This window comes from Merops nubicus, unplaced genomic scaffold (assembly GCF_000691845.1).
Source record: "Merops nubicus isolate BGI_N331 unplaced genomic scaffold, ASM69184v1 scaffold53221, whole genome shotgun sequence".
Taxonomy (NCBI): Eukaryota; Metazoa; Chordata; class Aves; order Coraciiformes; family Meropidae; genus Merops; species Merops nubicus.
In genome coordinates, this window is record NW_008588708.1 from 7,601 (window position 1) to 13,423 (window position 5,823).

At 42.9% G+C, this 5,823-nt stretch overlaps 1 pseudogene across 1 annotated transcript; it reads left to right on the forward strand.

Annotated features, from left to right (window-relative positions):
* The first annotated feature begins 4,905 nt into the window (after nt 1-4,905).
* Nucleotides 4,906-5,418, forward strand: LOC103781601 (annotated as a pseudogene). Its single transcript, XR_608210.1, has one exon. The product of XR_608210.1 is annotated as a kazal-type serine protease inhibitor domain-containing protein 1 pseudogene (transcript).
* The last annotated feature ends 405 nt before the right edge of the window (nt 5,419-5,823 follow it).

Here is a 5,823-nt window from a genome sequence, read left to right on the forward strand (position 1 = left end):
TGGCTCCCTAAAGAGTATCACCTTCCTGTTATGGGACAGGAGGCTCAGGTGTTTCTGGGTAAAACTACAAAGCTTTCAGAAATGTGGTCTATTTAAAGGATAGCAGAGATGTGAAGCAGGCTTGAAAAGCACCCTTGAAATACCTGGCCCCATGGAAGGAAATACTAGCCTGAGGAAGGGGATATCTAGGCTAGTTGTGAAAAGGAGTATGAAATATATATGAAATCAGACCCAAGCACTCAGTACTAGAACAGCACTAGTAGGCCTTCTTTGGCTTCACAAGTTAAAATGTGAATGCAGACAGTCAGCAAAAGCAATAATGCTGAAATCTGAAACAGCAGTAATCTATAATCTGCCACTGCTGGAGCCAGGTCCAAGTGGAGTCTCCAAAAGCTTGGCTGGCCAAAGCCTCACCTGGAAACAGTCAACTTACAGGCAGGACACAGACACTGACTTTTTTTTTTTCCCCTCCCCATTTTTTTGGCAAATTCCATGTAAAACCTTAAAAAAAAAAAAAAAAAGGCAAAAATAATGATCCTCCATTTTAACTTTACAAAGACAATAATTAAAATCTATGTTATTAAAATATGCAAAATTTATAATTTAATTATACAATTGCAAAGCCTCATAGTCTAATAGCCCCATTGTATTTTGCATATTAATGAACAATTGCTTTCTTAAAGCTCACAGCAGAATCATTTACTTGATGCTGGAGAATAAGTTAATTACGGATCTCTTGCCTGTGATTAATTGATTTAATAATCATGTTACAATAGTATTAACTTATACGCCATGTGCTTACAGCACTCATGAAAGCCATGTGCCAGTAAACAGGACTGGCACCAAAAGAGGCAATGTTTGGAGATCCCAGGACTTGCCCGTGCCTCTGTCGCTGCTGGGCAGCAGTGCTGTTGGGAACCTGCAAATGCCACCCAAACGCTTTTGCCTCATCTGCCACTGACCTCCCACTTTTTGTGACTTTGCCACTTATTTCTAGAAAACCAAATGCTGTTTTCAGGTGAGCTGAGCACCTCAGCTGAAGCTTAATTCTGGATACTGTGCAGGGAAAAATTATCCTAGGAGTTTGGAACAGTATCAGGTAATGCATATACCCAACAGGCACAGCCACCTCTAGTCTGCTATTAGCCACTCTAAACATTCATTTTCTTTAATGCTTCTTTTGTGCACATGAGTATAAAGTTTCTTTGTTAAAAACACATTGAGTCAGCCAAGATCTACCCTCTCTAAGGGAACCTCAATAACAAGTATTTAATACAACCTAAGAGATAGAGCACTATAGTTTCCAAATTTGGCTTCACCTCTTCAGGGAGAGGGACCATTACAGGACAGAAAACGTAGACGGGGCACAAATTCAGATTCAGAAGCCCTTACTTGAGTAAAACTCACTTTGACAGAAATAAAAACAGAATGAGGAGTGGAACCATGTTTTGTCTGAAAAAGCAGTATCTGCAGAATCACTAGCAATAGGATTTCAAGTTGCATCAGCCATGTACCTTATCCATTACCATGCAAAGTAGAATAATGCAATACAAGTGAGTAACTTAGCATAACACCTGGCCCCAAGAAAAAGCAGGAAATGAATAGGAATACAATTTCCTTAACAATTCACTTACAAGAATTACTCTGCAAGACCTTGCCATGTGCTGATGGAAGATGCAGTCTGAGGGTACAAGAAGCTGTTCTGCCATGTCCCCTCACTGCCCATCATCCAGCTTGGGTAGTGCCCCTCCCATGAGATGGTGGCAGGACTCCTTGCACAGATCACACTATATGGAAATACGCAGGAAAAGGCAGGGACATTGCTGTGCAGCCAGCACTAGTGTGCCTGCTGAGACCAAGGGCACACAGATGCTGTTCAACCTGCCTGCTACAGAAATTGTTCACCAAAACATTGCTTCACAGCTGATGGTAGAAACCTGCCCTCATGGTCTGCAGCCGCTCACCTCCTCCCCTCGCTGGAGGGTCAGGGAGGCCTCCTCAGCTCTCCAGGCAGCATCTGGGTGAAGGGGGCTGAAAAACAGACAGAGTACTTTGGTGCCTGTCTTGCTGCCCCACCAGGGACATTATTCCACTGCTGTTTGTGTTGTGTTCTGGGAGATATTTAGGGTTACCCACCAAATCAAGCTTCAGGGATTAGAGACATACTGAAATAATGCATATGTCATTACTGAACCAGATAGGACTATGCCTTTAGATGTTCTCCTTCAAACCCAGCTGCACATCCCACTCTCTTTCCTTGCTCCCACTTTGTCCCCCTTGCTCTGACCCTGCCACACATCCACCCCGTGTGGAGTTACAGCAAGGCTCTCCTAAGCCTCTCATAGCTGCCTTGCCAATGAAAGCCATTTCAGACACCTATCAGGCCATTTCTCCTCATCATAGCACAGTGCTTTAACCTCTCCCTGCCCCAGTTTGTTCCACGTGTGTCCATGAATCCGTGGCCAAATAACTTTCAGCTGTAGGTCAGCTGCCAAGGGGCAGATGTTCGAACAGACCACAGGCATATTCAATTCTTCATTTAGAGACTAAACCCTCCAAGAACTTGGATTATGTTAGTTGGATAAAAGCCAAAAATGCTTTCTAGGATATTTACGATGGGTTTCCTCAGTGCCAGGACACAAGAGGTACCTCCTTGTATACTTATGTTTCATAGCCCTCAAATCATACATTTCCTGAGCTCAGCCTTAACAGGGGCAGTGCTGCCTCACAGCCCCTCCCTGCTTTGGCTCTGCTTTGCATGTATGGTTTCACCACTGTAAACATTTTTATACTTTATATGAGCCTAGTGGATCTGGGTCCTCTAGATACTCATCCCCTACAGCTGCAGGCACAAATAATAAAATAAGACAGTGATGAGTAGACCCTATAATGCAAAACTAAATGTCCAATTAGAATTTGATGAGGAAGTGTGAAATAAAATACATTAAACAGAATAAGAAGGTGGGACAAGAAATCAATTTCCTATTAAATCGAGTGGTTACTTTTTATCTGACTCTCAATGTTAAAAGCATCAATTACACACATAATTTACTCCATTACAGTCTGATTCTGTGTTCAAAGCAAAAACAAGCATTATAGAACATGAATTAGCCCGGGCATCACAGAAATAAGCAGTACCCTGCCAGTCTCTCCAGGCTGGCTTTCAGAAGCACTCCACCAATGTAGGCTGGAGGAAAATTGCATTACAAGCAGTTTGGGAGGAGGAAGGGATTTTGAAGCTTTGCTGCTTTGCTTAAAGCAAGAGGCAATCTCAACTGGTGCAGAAGGTATGAAGGTGAAGGTGGGAAAGTCATGGAGATGTTTGCGATGGGGAGTAAATATATGTCCCCAAAAGTTTTGCCTTTGTGGATGTGAACAGAGGATGTAAGGCTGGTGCAATGAAATGTCTTTCACTGAGCTTATGTAATCATCTAAGCACCATAAATATAAAAAGAGCATAAAAAGCTGCTTGTGGACAATTTCAGACAAGGAGATACAAGCATGAGTCCTCTCTCATTTCACCTCATTAACAGTGTCTTATATGTACGTCTCGAAGATGCGATGAACGTAGAGTTATTTTAAGCTAGCACACAAAGATGTTTGGTTTGCAGGGAGTGGTGACCCTTGACCATGCTACTGAGCTACACTTGCAGGGTCTCTAAGTCCACTACGCCTCACTTCTACCTCCAGCAGACAGTGAGATGCATCTCTGCCAAGCTACAGGTGGCTTGAACAGTGGTCTATGGGCAAGAAATCTCCTCTGCACTGCAGGGAAGAAGTTTCCCGGTACGAGGTAGGGCGATTAGGAGAACGCCTAAATCCCAAGATGTACAAAGTGCAACACATGGCGAGAAATGACCCTGCAAGCCCCTCTACCTGAACTGGCAGAAATTTATGCATGGGAAAAGAAATCAGAGTTACCACTTTCATCCTCCTTCATAGCTCTCAGTATATCTTAAGAAATGAAGGCAGAAATGTGCCATGAAAAGACAAGTGATGTATCTAATACTTCAGCAAAACCTTCTGGAGTGTCTGAAGGTGCTGTAGTGGCTCACTTCTGCTTGTCTGTTCTAAACCTTCTGCACTTCTTAGAGCCAACCATGGACCGCAAACCACAGACACCCATAAACCTAAACTGAAAAGCAGCTACATGTCGAGAGAACAAGAAGTTCTTCAATGGGTCTGCACGTACCTCTCCTCTCAAATCCATGAGTTTTAAGTCAATTCCAGCTGTCTTGGATTGTCTCTTGCTTGTAAACAGCCTGTAAGCAAACTGTTAATTCAGAACCCCTCAGCTGTGATTTTAAATGGATGAAGTTTGGTGTTTAAGCTTTCTCCAGTCTCTAGAGCACTGGCTCAGCGCTAGGGTACTTGTATCTTGAGTGCTACATTGTGCCCCTATTTGTCTTTTTGTGACTGTCTTTTTGAATTGATGAGGTGAAAGAGAAAAAACCTTATAGCAGTTAATTTCTTAATTTAACACTAATTTGCTCTGTTCCCCTTTGTACAAGAGCTGCAATATAACGTTGTTTCAGTAGAGCAATGCTTTGCAAATTTGGCTCAAGGAGACACTGAGCAAACAGCTTTTCAGAGAGCTTCAACCCAGCTGTCAGAAGGGGCAGTTTGGTTTCTGTGCAAGCAATACTCACATTCCAAACTGCATTAGAGAAAAGCCAGTGGGGTTTATGCATTTTTACTGTCAGTTCCAGATCTGATGCTAAGTTCTCCTTAAAGACTATGTTTGCAGTAGAATTTATATTCTAAACCAAATAAAGGATTGTGGATGTTTTCCTCTTGCTAGCTCACTCTTCTGGGTTTTGTTTTGTTTTGTTTTGTTTTTTTCCTTTCTTTTTTCCTCTGGCTTCACTCCAAGGACTTTTCCTGCTCGTTTGTGACATTCTCAAGATGAAGCAGCCGATGGTTACAGCAGTGCTGGTAGCACTGGTGCAGGTTTCTCAGGGCTTCCCTGCCTTGTACCACCGAGGCTGGTGGCGGCTGTTAAAGGACGGGGACAGCTGTGGGAAGTGCGATTTGTTGCTTTGCCCTGAGCCTAAAGACTGTCCAGCCGGGACCGTCCTGGACCGCTGCAGCTGCTGTCCTGAATGTGGAAACGTGGAAGGCCAGATCTGCGACTTGGACCAGGGCAATCATTTTTATGGGCAATGTGGGGACAACCTCGAGTGCAGGCTGGATGCTGATGAAGCAAGATTTGGGGAAGTCCTTGAACCCCAATGTGTGTGCAAGTCTCAAGAGAGCATCTGCGGACCTGAAGGGAAAACCTATGAGAACATCTGTCAATTCAACAAGGCTTATGCTACAAAAAGAAACACCAGCATGAAGCATAAAGGACCGTGTGAATCAGGTAACATGTGCAGAGGTTCCTCCAAAAAGAAAAAAGATCTGATTCTTATTTTCTGATGTGTTATTAGATGCTCTAGTCTAACTTTCTTAAACTAATACTGCGGTTTTGTTGTTATTATTTTGTTACATACTACTTGGTGTTAAACGTGGTTTAGTAGCTGGTATTTAATCTTGTGTGTTATAAACCTCTGTATTAGACTAGTTGATCAAATCCCATGGTGACTAATAACCCATAAATCTACAGACTAGCTCTTAGGAATAAGCAGAGTATGAGTTATTTTCTAGAAAAATTGTATGTGTAGTTGGGAATAGGTAAACAAACAGGATAGTCTGGGAGGACCGGACAAATAATTAGCATTATATGAGGGCTGACCTGATATTAAGGTGGTGATAGCGAGGCAGATCTCATTCAGATATATACACACACGCTTGCATGCCTGTATGCATATACGTGTGTGTGTG